We start from the raw sequence: 15,942 nt of genomic DNA on the forward strand, positions 1-15,942 counted from the left end.
ATCAGTGTCTTGGGAATACATTTATTTGTGATGACTTCTCTGGTTTCAGAACAGAACTTGTCAGATTGACAAATTGTCTTAACACAGGTGTGTGCAAATGGATTTCCTGTTTACAGAGCATGTTAAAATATCCAAAAGCTCTCCCAGGCAGGAATATCAGGGTTGCTGTTTTCATTACTTTTGCTTTCACATGGCTCTTGGTGGCTTTATTTATAGTTCTACCATTTGATTAGATATGATGGTGTAAAGTGTTCTCTCTCAGAGCATAGCTAGACTTAAACACTGAATTAATTAGGGATAGATGTGACCTAGGATTTTTGTGTAAAAGTAGATAGGTTTGACCCATTGCTCTGTCTTTAAAAGTTATTCTATTAATGATCTTCTGTCTGAGCAGCTCTTTTCTAGAGTTCATGGTCAGGGCAGGGTGAGGAGATTTCTTTGACAAGGCTCATCTGCTTTCTTCAGTCTGGACTCCAGACATTAACTGGGAAAGATGTTCAAGGGGCATAGAAAAAAACCTCCAGGTTTTATACTGGTAGGGTTGATTTGCTTTTTGCATAATTAAAGTTGTCCATTGAAGTAGTATTTATTGCTGGAAAATAAATAATTCACCAGGAAAACATTTTGAGGGAATCAGTTAGAGGCATACCACATTAGGGACCAGGTTCTTCTGCCTAGGTAGGATACTCCACTGCACTGTGAAGGGGTCACTTCAGAAAGGTCTCACACAGGATCCAACCTAGTAACCAAACCCTGTCTCCAGAGTCTCAGTAATGGTCCTTCTGAGGCACAGCCACCCCAAGATCTGCGTTTGGAAGAACTGAGTTGCATTTGTATTGTGCTTACTTTTCCTCAGATGTTGAAAAACTCACAGCTCTGAGTACATATCACGGCAAAAGAGCTAGCATGTGTTGGAACATTTCTAGCATGTGTTGGAACAGGAAACAATATATTTATACAGGGATTATAGTCACAGATCAGGAATTAGCTCACAGGAGTTGAACCTTTGTCATTGACTGGGGAATCCAGGAGAAAAAGTTACTGAGAAGATGGTGGAGAAAATGTGATGAGTTTGAGTAGCAGTTTACAGTTTTTTTTGACAGCACTTTGACAGCATTTACATAGTTGCAAATACAGTTGGATTTATTCTTGCACAAGAAGTATTTTTATGCTCCATGGCTGCATATAGGCCTTTACCCTATAGTCTGCTTCATGGAGATAGCTATGTTTATAGCCCACTCGGGAACAATGTCAAGAAATTTGATGGAATCCCCTTTTGGCCAAGGTGCACACTCTCCCAGTCTGCCTCACAATAGTTTCTGGTCCAAAGTTTGCCCATGGCCAAAATCTCAGGAGAGTGACTTTTCCCAGTAATCACCTTTAGATTGTAGCAGGCTACCACAATGCCATTTAAAGTTTCGTGATTTGAGCTGGGGGACACTCTGTAAAGGGCAAAAAGCTCCTCTCCAGTCCTAGTCTTTGTGATCCAGAGACAATTTTTTCTGTGCAAATGCTGGTGACTGAATATTTGACATAATGTATTGTTTAATTTTAAAAATAAATTTTTAATTTAAAAAGTAAAAAACGCAATGTTGCATCTAGAAAGACTTGAGCACAAATCTTCCAGCCAGTAATTCCCACTGCTTAGCTCTTCAAGGAATCCCATGAGTCCATCTCTCTCAGATTGTGTTTTTCTGAATAGACCTACGTGGTACAGCTGTACTTCAGGAGCTAAGAGGGACTGTGGGATATAGAACATGAACCCTGACCCTGACAACTAGAAAGGCACCATGTTTCAAAGAAGTGGGCCAAGAATTGCAATCGGAAAGGGTGGGAGTAGTCCAAACAAGTATAGGTGTCCACAACGTAGCTGTCAGTTCATCACTTCAGGCTTGCTTTCTAGGCAGCAGAAAGAAATGTTCACTTCCATGTGTGGCTTAACCATCCTCAAGTAAATGTCTGAAATAGTAAAAGCTAAGTGCCCCCTAAAATGTCTGGTTTTCTGTATGTGTTCTTAAAGGAGTCTGACATGACTAGCTCCAGTGCAACATCTATAAACACTTGAAATTTAGTGAGCTGAGTCTTACTTGGCCTGTGCCCAGTCCCCTTTATTTCTGCTCCCAGCCCTTTCCTTGGTCCCCTTAGAAACAAGAGCTTTCAGCTGCCCCAGTCCTTCATGTCCTGTAGCTGAATCCTGCAAGCTTTCCTGTTGCCTGTCTTGCATGGAGGAGAGGCACAGGGCAGAGTTGCTTGGATAGAGGAGGTCTTACTTAAAAAATAACCACCTCTGGGCCACACGAAATAGCCACATGCTTGTTCTTGCTGCTCTACATGCAGTAAGCAAACTGTATCAGAGCACCAGGATTGAACCTGATGAGTGATAGCTGGGTGATAGCTAAGTTCAAATTACAAATGCAGGAGTGCCTTTGGCACACTTATTTTCCATAGTTACAACTGTCTTAAGATTTCTGATTCTATTTTTGTAAATTTTGCTGAGATACTGTAACACTCTACCTCATTAGTGGTTTCTCTCATTTGCTGTGCTGATTGCTCAGCACCCATAAGATGTAAAGCCAGCTTTCTAAGATTCTGTGTGAATGCTAGACTCTGTGTGAATGCTAATCAAGAGGGACAGTTGTGTGTGTGCCTGTGTCGTATTTTTCTATTAATTGTTTGCACAAAAGGAACCATTAATATGTTTATGTTAAAGAAGGTGAGGTTGTCAGCCTCAGAAGTAGTGCCATGAAAAATCTTTTAGAAGCGCATTGGTTAATTGTTTTAAATGTAATCAAATGTCTGGTGATCTCCTTAAATATCCTACCTCTTTTGATGAGCAAATGTCATCATTAAAACTAATACTATGTAATTGCTATGAATCTTTCCAGTCAAAACAAAAACTGAATAGATGGAAATGTGTAGATGTAAATGACACAGTGAATTGTAAATTTCTTGTAACTTGAATTAGTTGTGCTCTCAGCACAACTGTCATGATCCAAGCCTTTCATACATTGTCATCAGTCAAGTAGAATGTGTAATAACAGCACCTGTATTACAATGTTTATGATGAAAGCATAAGTACTTTAATAATTTTTTGTGTACCGTTAATAAATTACTTTTTTCTAGGATATGGAACCACCAGTTTTTGCATGCTGGGAATATAATAATGCTGTTAGTCTTGAAAGGGCAACTGGGGAGCACAGCAAGCTGAAATGTGCTGTCACTCTCCCAGTGCTGCCCTGTGCCTGGTGCCGGTACACTGAGCAGTAAATATGTTCTCTTAGTCTTACCTGGGGGTTGTGTGCCAATGCTTTTGTCAATACTATGCTTTCTTAGTATTGTTTGAATGCTACTTTTTGCTTATAGTTGCAAACAGTCTGTTGCTAAAAGAGCAATCAGTATTTGGACAGCCTGAAGTTTAGTTGAGTTAAAAGTGAGGAAGAGAATCAGGAAGGCAAATCAAATGTCCAGCTGGATCAGTGGTTGATCCCATAAGGGAGGCTGAATGATGACAGAGGAGACTGAGAGGGAATCTCATCAATGCATTTGAATATCTCAAAGATGGGTGTCAAGCAAGGAGTAACAGCCATAAACTAAAACATAAGGAGACCCACCTCAGCGTGAGGAAGAACTTGTTCACACTGAGGGTGGCAGAGCACTGGCACAGGCTGCCCAGGGAAGTTGTAGAGTCTCCCTATCTGGAAGCATTTAAAACCCACCTGGAGATGTTTCTGTGTAACCTGCTCTAGGTGACCCTGCCATGGCAGGGGGTTTGGTCTGGATGATCTCCAGAGGTATCTTCCAACCCCGACCATTCTGTGATTCTGTGATACCAATTTAGGGTGACAGATGTGACATCTCCTGACTTTCTTCTCATGTTTTACTCTTTATCTGTGTTCATATGGTGCCCATGACTACAATATTGACAGTACTTATGACAGAAGCCATATGCCATAGAGAAGTAGAATAATCAGTTTTTGTTAAAAGAACTATGTATGAAATGAAGTTGCAAAACTGAGAAGTGAACATTGATGCTTTGCATTGTAACATTCTTTTTCCACTTAAAGAGCTTCCCACAGGCATGCCAGTCAACATGTTAGCTGCACAGGTAGTTTCTCTTTGTGCATAAAAATGGTCTCTTTGTTGGTGGGATATGCTTATTTTTAAGAAATCATCTTGAGAGTTTGATGCTTAAAAATCCCATTGATTTCAAGGCTTAAGAATTTAGCAGCCCGGTAAGACTGTTCTGTAGAATAAATGGATGATCTTTTGCAGATTTTTTTTTCTGTTGTTCAAAGTTTTCTGTTCTCTTAGAGTTGTAGTAGGAGTATAGCAGTCATTTTGCAATCCTGACTGGAGCAAGAACTGCTATGGCTACTATTTAAATATGTACTGTTGGACTTTGTAGTGCAATTTATTTTATGTGCTCTTAATTTATGTTCTGAATTTTATAGTTCATGTCAGACCTCTTTAGTAGTAGTGATGGTTCTTTGTTCTTTGCATTGTTGGCAGCCATAGACCTTAAAGCTTTTTACAAAGGAACGGTAAGTGCCATTGTCCCCTTTTATTGAGGAGGAAACTTCAGGTACTGCAAGTGATCCACTGAAAATCCCACAGTCTGCAGGAGAGCTAAGACTTCCTAAAAAGTTTACAGCTTTAACTGCGAGATTAAAAGATATTTGTAACTGTTTGACAGTAACATAGTGTGCATGTATGTGTGTAACCACTTGTGTGTAATCTTTACACAGGGGTATTGCTTTAAGGAAAGAGTCTGTGGGACATTAAATTTCCATACGTTAAAATGCATCTATATATCACTTACATATTAAACATGTTTAATAATGTTTATAGTATAAACCAGAAGAATTTTAGCTTTCTTGAAATTGGGATCGTTGGCTGAAAGCAATATAATGTTTGATGACCAAACATGCTAAAGTAGGACTCAGCTCTGTGCTGCTGGGGTATAATGTGGGCTGGCTTCATTTCTTCATTTCTTGTGTTCTGCCAGTAAGGGTGTTTGTTTGGGGGATTTTAATTAATTACTCTTTAGAGTAAGGTGTGAAGGTTTAAGGGTAAATACCACAGATCACTCCCTGCAGTGTAAAGTTAGCTAAATGAGCAAGTAGCAGTACCTGGTTAGTTGATGTTTTTTAGTGATATTATAGAAACTATGTTGACCACAAGCTGAGTCAGGACCTGACTGTAAGAAGATTCCTAAAGTCTTTTAAGCTGGGAACTCAGTTGAACTATGAAGAAATGCGTAGAATATGTGAACAGCTCATTAATTAAAACAGATTCATCCATCACTGAGTTGCCTTGCAAATGTATATGTTTATACTCACATCCTCTTGACTGTTCTTTTAGCTCATGTTTTGTTCTTCAGAACATAGCATGGTGACATTTGTTATCCTTGATGGCACAGTGCTGAACTCTCTGTAACAAGTTGTTTTCATTACAATTTTTAGGGTTTTTTTACCAAAATAAGAATTATCACTGTCAAAATGATCCTTACAAAACACCTGAAAATACTGTGGTTACCTGTCTTGCTGAATAGTAAGTGGTATGATAAGAGATCACTTAAGTGTATACAAGATGTTCTTCTACACTTTGTAATTCTGAAGAAAAGCAGACCAGAATTTCACCATGATTCTGGGTTGGTGCTTTATTTTTCATTGTGTTGTTGGGATGAATAGAACAGAACATAATATAAACTCACGGATTGAGAGTTGTATTAAAAACATAAGACTTTTTAATATAAATCATATCCTAGTAGCAAATATTTCAAATTTTCAAGCACCATTGTGCTGGAACAGGAGTTTATAGGCAAGTTAGCTTTGGCTTCTAAAATGTTTTGTTTTCCTCACAGTTGAAACAAATAATGTCACATGACAAAGTATTGGAATTTTCTTCAAATATGATGTATTAAGTATCCTCGTGATGGTGAGGTCCAGTCCTGTGTATGCTTCTTAGGGAATAGCCCCATGGAGATCTACGCATGATGAACTTGGACTTGGTGAAAACTCTGCATGTTCTTGTGAATGACAGAAAAATGCATAGAAAAGTTAAGGCCTTTGAAAAAGTTTTGGTCCTCATTGGGCATCTTCCTCTTTCCCAATGTGGCATTACACAGAGTGCAGTCTTCAGAGAAAGACTGCCCCTGGGCAAGGGTTAGAAAAATTGATTTTACTTAAACATTTCAATGGAAAAAAACATAAATTATTCTAAGAATTTTTCTGACTATATATTGGAAGATCTTGACTTGAGAGAAATGCTTTCAATTTTCCACTAGAATATGTTCTTGTAAAAAATTAAATACATCTATTAGAAGCTGAGGAAAATAGGAGATATCATGAACAAAAATAATATTTTGAAAAGAGTATGCAATCAGGCACATTGTATGAAAGGATTATTAAGTAAAAAAATTTTAAGATTTGAGTCATTTTTCAGTTACATTGGCTCCTGTTACCACTGAAATGCAGATTAAAACTCATTTCAAAAGAAAGTTCAGATTGTGTTCATTACATATCTTCAGTGCTATGTCACTAACAGATAGGGTAAATCTTGTTATTGCAGACTCTTTTTCAAAAATACTATTTTTCTAATAGCTGACATACTAGTTTTGATATTTTTCATAGCCTTAAGATGGGATGTTTAATAACATATAATTATGGTGATATAAAGACTGGAAAATAGTTATTAAAATATCTATGTATGATATTTAAGTTTATTCAAACTCACTTTTACATTTTTCGTATTCTGGCGGTAGCTATTTCTTTTAATTTATCAAGGAGCTTCACAAAATTTCTGTTTTATGATATTTGCATGCTCTTGATGTCATCTTTCATTGTGATTTTATTAGAAGTTAGCTACCAATTAGATAATTGTATTATGTCCTATCAGACCTTACTTAGTCAGGAAGATAGTAATTCCAGCTTTATATAAAAAAGCCAGGCTTTATGCACTTTTTATTACTTGTTGTTTTATCTCAAATCTTCTTTCATATTAGATTTTGTTGTACCCATGGAGTTTCAAAGTCTGACCTATTATAGAGAGTATAACAACAAAACAGCATGTTTCCTTAAATAGTATTTCCTAATTATAAAGCAAGACTGTGCTCTGATCTTAGACTTTACCTTATGTGATTTTGATTTATTGTGTACATAGGAATCTTTTTTTCTGTGCATATATTATGTTTAATACTTACTTTGAGAGCATCTTACCTGTGTGGAATTTATGTGTCTTACTTTTCCCTGCTATTTAATTGGCCATTGCTATTTTTATACCAACCTGTACTTAACAGCGTCTACTCTCTCACACTTAAAACACACCCAAGAAGAACCACTCTCATTAATGACCACAATAATCCTAGGCAGCAAATAGAGGTTTATCTCTTGGTTCCAAGAAAAAACACTATCTGAAATAATTTGTGTAATAGAGATAATAAGAGATTAGTGCATCTGTTCCAAAGAGCCTGACCTTCAAACCATTAGCTCTGCAAGATTCAAGCACCATGGTGTAATCCTGCTATGAAAGGCAAGTTTGTTTTACTTTTGTATTTTATGATCTTCATCCATGAGCTAATATATATGGAAATCCCTGGAAAGATTTAGTACTACTTGGCTTGAGTAGTAGAGTCTAAAGTTACTGTAAAAGGCAGGTTTCTGTTTAACCAACAGTAAGCCTAGAACCATGAAAATGAGGTTTGTTAATTGTATTTTGATTTTGTGCTGTGTACTCTGGGGAGCCATCTTTTTCTCTGCTATCCAAAAGTATATTCAGAATTCGAAATCTGTGAGTCATACTGGCTGATTGATTATTGCAGATTTTCATGTTTATTATTATGATGTGGATTTGAAAATTTCCCTTTGTACAGAGCTGTGCAATTTTCTGCTGTCCTTTCTCATTTTCTTTGGTGCCAATGCTGATGTGCAAGTTTTATTTTCCAGTTTATCATTAAATGGTTGTTATTTCTTATAGCTGTGATAGGTTTGTTTGTGCTCTCTATATCAATACAGCAGGAAAATTTAATGCTCAATCATAGCGTCTGCTTTTGAGTAATACACAGGGAAGAAAATGGCCTGTTAAATAGTCCAGAAGTAGTGAAATTAGCTTTGTATTGTATTTTTGTTATTAGCATACATGGAACAACATTTCTGGAATTTATATTTGTTCAAGACAAGTGCCTTTGATTCTTAAACTTACTGGTATTCATGCACAGTTGCATTAAAATATGTCTTTCATATAATGTTCTGTTTTAGTTGGCACAGCAGTTTGGAAGTGCTTTCACTTCAGAATTATCTAGAAGTTTGGGTTTTTTTCTGTAGAGATAGGCTGTATTAGCACCACTCTTTTTCCCCCCATCTCATTCTGCCTTGTATTTGAAAGGGCTTTAAAATTTTGTAAATGCTCACTCTCTGCTTCTATTCATTGGCTGTAATTCAGATACTCTCAAATATTATTTTATTATATATATGGCTAATTCTCCATTGTGCTTATATTTCTCTTAGCTTTTTATCATGTTTGTAACGGATTATTTACAGAATAAAACTATTAAAAAACAATTAAAAAATCTTACTTTGTAGTAAAAATTTAGTGTCATTTACCAGGGAAATCACAGAACAACTCTTTCTGTGTTGGTGTGCTTTTTACCTCATGTTTGTTGACTGTTGTCTCATCTGCTTCTCCTTTGAGACAGGCAAGTGCTTCTTTGCTAAGCAAGGTTTGTAACCAAGAGAGGAGAGCTGGGGAAATGAGAAATGAGCAGCCATAGGGACTGCAAAAATGACCTGTAATTGTCTTTGATGGCAAAATGCAAGGTGTTACAGAAAATCCTGCTGTCTCACACTGCTCCCTACCTAGCCCAGAGATCAAAGCAATACTGATGGCAGGTTTTTTGTCCTGGTGTCTGTCTGTGGCACAGGTGAACTTTTACATCTTGTCAGTAGTGTTTTCCTCAGGGCATATTTGATAATGAATATAAACCAGCAATAATGGATGCAAACCTTAGGATTTCATGGCAAAGTTATGCCAGAGCATTCATTTGGGAAGTTTGGCTGAACGATGTGTCTCTGAAGCAGGTCTTTGTGTGCAGTTGTCCACTTTCAATAATATAAACACAAAGGGAACAATTATACCTTAGAGTTATGCAGTGTTTATCTAGCACAGATCCGCTGCCCAAGGCGTAGATGTTTTTACCCACAGATGGCTGTAACTAATGCAAACCAGACTGCCACGAAAAGCTCTTTGGAGATGGAAACATTAAGTGACTGTCTTGCTCACTACTTACCTGTCTTAACTACTACTGTGAATAAAAAGCTGTTTCAAAAGATAAATTTTTGCACCAGGACCACTATTAACTGGATTTGAACTCTATTTGATCAAAAGAAATGCATCTCCTGAGTTTTCAGCCTCCTTTCTGGAAGTTATTACCTGGGCTAAACTCAGAGGTGAGAGGTATTGTCTGTATGTCATCACAACCTAGCTGGCTTGGAACTTCAGGTAGTTACATTTTAAAAGAAATTCAAAAGCAAAGTAAACATGAGCACAGGCACTTTGGCTGACAAAGAGCATGGTTATAGTTTACTATAGCTGAAACTTCAGTGGGATCACTGATGGTGGTACAAGGGACAGCAGTGCAAACAAGGTTGCAAAAACAACATGCAAAATTTTGTCTAAATTTGTAGCAAGTTTAAATAAAAGTTTATTTGAGGTGTGGTACTTTGGAGGCTACCAAGAAAATTTACTTTGTAGAGAGTTTAATATTTCTGGATTCAGTGGTGGAAGAACAAGCCAAGTTTTTGGTCAGCCTTTGTGTTACACATCCAGAAGAGTAAGTCAAACAGTTTTAATCCTGGAAAGGGGGTTTGGCCCTACAAATAAGAAATATTTGGAATGATTTTTCCTGGGATTAGGAGAAGAAATGTAAAGGAGGAAAGGCTGTGACCGAAGGAACTTTCTGAGAGGCTGTAGAGCCATGGAGCTTTCCCTCTGTGTGTTTTTTATTTCAACTTTAAACCTCTGTTGAATTTCCCTAAGCAAGAACCTGTGTGGGAGGGAACTTCTGTACACTTGACACGAGTGCAGTGCTTTGTGTAAAACTGCTCAAGGTGGCAGGCAGGTCCCGGAGCCTTTGCCAGGTGCAGGCTGAAGACAGGTCTTGGGAGACTGACATGCACACATTAGCAGCTCCCAACATCAATATTTCATTCCTACCATGGTATTGTATTGAGATAAATCTCTCAATTTAATAATATTTTGGTTTTGGGGTTGTTTTTTATTTTTTTTTGTTTTTTTTTTATTTGACACACATCATGAGAAAATTACATACCATACAGCTATGTATTTTTCAAAAAAGGTAATATCATTTTCTAAGGATAATTTCTAAAATGATCAAGAAGATAACTTCAACTATTGCACTAAATAGGAAATCTGTGCCTAAGCAATGAAAATACATGGACATTTCTGCATAGGAGTGACGTGAGATATATTGCATCACTACTAGGGGGGAGGATTTTGTCACCTCTACAGTATTTGCAATCTTAAATGTGTTATGTGTTACTTAAATCTGTTATGTGTGTACTAGCTGAAATTAACAGTGTAATTTGTGGCATTTTTCTCCTTAATTATTTTATGATACTTGAAATAGCCAGAACTTTACCATAACTTGAAGATCTACAGAACTGTATTGTGCACATTTTAATTTTTTTCCTCATTATAATTCTGTTTGAAGTAGTTCACTTATTTTGGCTTGACAAATGCTGAGTAATTTCATTTCTCCATTCTGGCTCTAATCACCCTGAGAAGGCACATTGGTCCCTACAATTTCAAATGCCAGTTGATAACGGTGTGTTAAATTAATTGATTCTTAACCAATTGCAAAATGAAAGTATAATACATTTTCAGAAGAAGGTATCAGAGAAACAGAAAAATTTGACATAGAAACAAATATTGCAAAGTCTGTTTCCTCAAAAGGAAGTCTAAAGATGAAAGGAGCAATTAAAAAATGTTCTGTTCTCAGAATGCACATGGGCATTTCAGAGGCAGTGAAACTTTTTTAACTCTGCTGTGCTCAAGTCCCTCTAAGACAGTTACCTCATTTAGACTTTTCTGCTGCATAACTGTAACTTAATATTTAATGCTAATTTGATGTTTTCTCAGGTTTGCAGTTTTTCAGGTGGTTTTGTACCAAATTCGTGCAAAATGAATCAAAATCACCAGGACAGAGGAATGTGATTTTGAATTTATCTGACTCCTCATCAAATTTTGACCAGCAGCATTAAAAAAATGCATGACCATTGACCAAGGTTGCTTAGAATATTTTGTGCTCTTCTCTGCTTGCACATAACTGGAAAATGCACTGCTGACTGAATTTTTTAACCTTTAAGCAATATATTACGAAGTGCTCGCTGGCAGGTAGTTCAGTACTTTTTTCACTGCAAGGCCCTGTAATGTAATCACAGTTGTAAAAGGAACTTGTGAGTGAAGCAACTTGATCATTCCTCGCAGTACTGCAGTGCCAAGTGGTTACAGGATAACGAGGGAGAGGCAACGCCAGGACCCCAAAGATTTATTCTACCCAGAAACTGCACAAGTTATTTAAACAAAGGTGAAGCTGCTTTAGGTGCTGGCTGCTTGCTAAGGATTATATCATAGCCAATGTTTAATTTTGCTTAAACCAAAGGTAAGCTTGTATTTTCTGTGTTTTACATGGTGAGCCTGTTCATGAGTCTTGCTTTAGCAATGTATGGTAGTCAGGAGTTACAACTTTGCAATGCTGCAGTCACTAAAGAAAAACCTGAGTCTGTGTGGTACAATGTTGATCTGATACACTAGAAATGATCTCTTAAAGGCAGGTTATTAACATTTTAAAGGGAAATGTGATATTCACCTGGGAGTTGCTGGTAGTGGTAAAATAAAACTTAGAGGGCTTGAAAGTTGCAGTCGGAGCAAATCAAACTACTGAAAAGGTAAAGCATTTTCAGATCGTTTCACCGGTTGGTAATTGAGATAAAAAGGACAGGACTGTTTCTGAAGCTGTAATGTCTCCTGATTAGCATGCTGTGTAATTGTATTAGGGTTGAGCTATTACTCAGAAACTTTTCAACTCTACAAAAAGGCATGTAACATTTTTTACTGGAGGATACTTTAGCACTAGTGGTTTTGACAGTGTTTCAATTTACAGATTTTTGGAGGTTATTGAAATAATTAGACTTTGGGCTGCCATCATGTACATAGTTCTCAGGAAATTTTTTGAAGATGCACAGTAAAAGTGAATTTCTTTATTATTGATGCCTTATACATTGTCATATTGGTGGTATCATCTTGTAAAATATTGTCTTTTATTAATTACAATGTCATGTTTTAATAATAGATACTGAACTCTTCGTAATTGTGAAGACTTGCTTAAAAGGTCTCAAATTTACTAAAATTGTAACGGCTGCCTAAAACCATAAAAGAGATCAAGTTATTTAAATATGTATAAATTCCTAATTAAATGAAATGTTGATTTAGGTTATCTGAAAAATCTTCTTTTTTTTTTCTGCATTGCATTTCATTTCCCCCTGCTGTATTAATTGCAAGCCGTGCCCCTGCACCCTTGCCTTGGACAAATGTTATCTCTATAGCATATGTCAGTTCTCTGAGAGGGCTTGGCTGGTTATAAATAATGTTGTAATATAGGACTGTGTTTTAAATTAAAAATGTTATTGTTGAAGTACTAACAGCTCTCTTGAGCTTCTTATTTCACTCTGTCTCACATTCTCCTCCCATCTGACAAAAAAGCCAAGAGTATATGAGAGAGTGCTTGATATTTTATAAACTGTTCATATAGTAAATAATTTGTTGGAAACATGGGTTTGTTGTTTTAATAATTCAATTTAATTGAAATAGGCTTTAGGAGTTGAAGAACATGGTATGTGTACCTATTACCAGCTTCACTGACATATTCTGGTTTTATATAGCTCTTTGCATATGTGTGAAGAAGGTAATTAAGATGCTTTCATTTCTGTATGTTTATAAAGTATGCTTAGCACAATCCCAGAAGTAGAAACTCATTGCTATAAATCATCTTTGATTGCCTCATTTTGGCTGACAGATAGTGGCTCTTTTCTCTTCATTGAAAGTATGTGGACAAAACTATTAATCTTCATAAATTTCAGAAGCCATAACTGATCTTTTTCTGACCAGACATCCTTGCTTTGCCTTAAGATACATATGTCTTGGTTAAACACAGGTTTTCTTCCCTGACGTGAAAAAATCATAAGTATCAGAATAAACATATAAAACACATGCTTGTTTCTACTTTTCTTTTTTATTTTTTTTCAGTAAATATGTCTAAGATATCTAAAGGAGATACAGTTTGTAAAAGCAGTTGCTTAAAGTTTTGAGACCACTGTCAGGTAGTAAAAAATGGCCTGATTTTCCACTTCTTGTTTGCTTTTGTTTTGATGCTTTCCACTATTCCTGTCATTTGCTCTCAAAGTGCTACTTCTGTTTCATGCAAGTCACTAGGAGCTGTTGGATAAGTTACTTTGAAATCTAAAACTGTTAAGAGTCTGACTCTGCAAGTTTGATTTTCAGTGAAAAATACAGTCAAAAGGTGAGATTTTGCTGTATGTACACTGTCTAAAAAGCCATCAAAGCATTGATACAACCATTGACATCAATTCAGTGAAGTCTCCTTGTCTTAGGATTGGTGCTTTGCTCCTTTGGTGACTGTTCCTTTGCTCTACATATGTCAGAAAAATGTATTGTGTATATTAAGGGACTAATTGCATTATCTTTTATGTATTATCTGAAAGTATTGGGAGTGAAAGGTGTTTGCCAGATGAGTTTGTGACTTTATAAATACAGTTTTGAGATACAGTTTATTCCAAACTTCTGATAAAATTTCTTATCAATGAATTATCCCAGCTTAAAAGGTAAATATTCTTTTGAGAAGAATTTGTAATTTATATAATTTTTTTGTAAGTTTGTTTTAATAAATAGAAATGGGAAGAAGTATATGATGGTTTATATTTGGATTTTAAAACTCAGGATCTAACAGAATATCAACAGCATTCTCCTTTCTTTGAATATTTTGCGTGCTGTTTTGAAGAAACACTTAGAAGACAATTACTACAACATTTCACGTCTTTTTACAAAGAGCATTATATTCTGGAGAGTATTGCACAATACACAGAATTGAAAGTAAAGGGGAATATTGCATGATATAAAGTCTAGAAACTTACATTGTTGAAATTTGTATTTAAATGTCAATTTTTTTACTATTTATCTTCTGTCCATAGTCACTACGCACTTTCAGTCTTAGTGATCAAAGTACTGCTGAGTTCATCTGAGAGATGTACACATTTTAAAAAATCAAATGCTCTTTGAAATATGTATTCTTTTTCTTCTGTCTCTGTTTTAGGACCATAAGCCAAGGGGCATTTTTTCAATGTTGTTTAAAAGCACTACATGTAAGGTGAGGGGGATGCTGCAGAAATTGTAACCCAGCAGGTCTCCAAGCAGCTACATTTGAAGTTTTAAAGTCACTAACACATCAGAAAGATCCAGAAGGAAATATGCCCCTTGGCTTTTCTTTTTATAGATCTTTGAGGTTGACCCTTGCTATTCTAGTTGACACAATCTCCTTGGTGTCTCACACAATCAGTGTACAAACCAACCATATTGTCACAGTCCTGCCAGGTTTCTCTCAGAGCTGGCTTGGAGCTGTAGTCCTTTTAGGCTTTCTTTGGATGCAAGAGCATACTTGATACTGCAAATGAATTGCCCTTGAGCCCTGCAATGACACTTCTTATGAGCCCTATTATTAGTGGATTTAGCATTGGTGCTAAGTCCACTAATGCTTTGTTCCCTGGTGTGTTCTTTTGAACCAGTCATGAATTTTCCCATACTTGGGTGCTGCATGTGTGTAAATTTGCTTCTTTTTTGGGTGCTAACCAACTAGTTGCCCTCAGGTACAATTCTGGGCAACACTCACTTAAGGCACCTCTCCCCACAGGCAGCACACAGAGGCTCAAGTCAGGATTGTCTTCTGCCCTGCAGTGGTCTCTAATACTGTCCTGTTGACTAAGCTGCCAAGCTCATGTCCTTGCACATTTCTTGTATGTCCCCTAGCCTTGACCCATGGCATGTAACTTTGGCACCTTGGGTGAAACCTTTGCTCCAGCAGCCCCTCGTCATTTCAGACTTCCTGAACTGAAACAAGAGCAAAATGTAGTAACTGCCTTCAGGTACCACAGGGAGCACAGAGGAAAAGCCAGGCCAATGGTGGTGCATGTGCAGCTATGCCTTTGCTAAGTGTGGCGGGGCTGGGAGGGGGGATGTCTGGCATTGTCCTCTCTGAATTGGATTTACATTTAGAGTGTAAAGCTAACTTTGAGGTATCTGTAGTAGGCCACCTTAAATCTCTAGATAATATCATTGACCCTCTCACTATAATTCTGTTGTTAATAGCTCCTGGCTTCTAGACTTCAGGGTGATTAGGACATACAGAAATTTGGAACACATCAGGTGCTTTGATATTTTGTGCAGATATAAGGTAGAGCACAGTTGCTTTTTGCTGTACTTGGTTACTCAGGTCCTGGTCATTGTAAACTCACTTTGTCAGGGAAAAGAAAAATCAGGGGCCAGTTTCTTGTCAGAGCAAACAGGAATCACTATAGACTATAATAAGTAGATGTAAATAGCACATTGCACACACTAATCAGCGTGTTATAGCAGGACTGCTACAACCTATTGATTAATTGCAAAATGCCTGTTGATTAATTGCAAAATGCTTACAAGATGTGTATATTTCATAGCTGCAGGTGGCTATGAATCAATTATTAAATCAATTAATTATTAAATCTGGAAAAATATTAATCACCTTTGCTTTTTAGTAGCTTTTCTCCAGCTTGTACCTGTTGAGCCAGTTGTTTACATGTAATTTATGCACATCAGTCT

The 15,942-nt window shown here is 36.8% G+C and overlaps 1 protein-coding gene across 26 annotated transcripts in view; it reads left to right on the forward strand.

Annotated features, from left to right (window-relative positions):
- RIMS1 (regulating synaptic membrane exocytosis 1) overlaps positions 1–15,942 on the forward strand; it is a 191,591-nt gene that overhangs the window by 161,499 nt on the left and 14,150 nt on the right. The window contains exon 1 of one of the 26 annotated variants that reach the window (XM_031057176.1): positions 11,554–11,677. The exons of the other annotated variants lie outside the window; for them this stretch is intronic. The gene's annotated coding sequence lies outside the window, so the exon portion shown is untranslated. Of the gene's footprint in view, positions 1–11,553; positions 11,678–15,942 lie in introns of those variants that run through there. 26 annotated transcript variants of the gene reach the window in all.

Source organism: Geospiza fortis, unplaced genomic scaffold, assembly GCF_000277835.1.
Source record: "Geospiza fortis unplaced genomic scaffold, GeoFor_1.0 scaffold190, whole genome shotgun sequence".
NCBI classification, from domain to species: Eukaryota; Metazoa; Chordata; class Aves; order Passeriformes; family Thraupidae; genus Geospiza; species Geospiza fortis.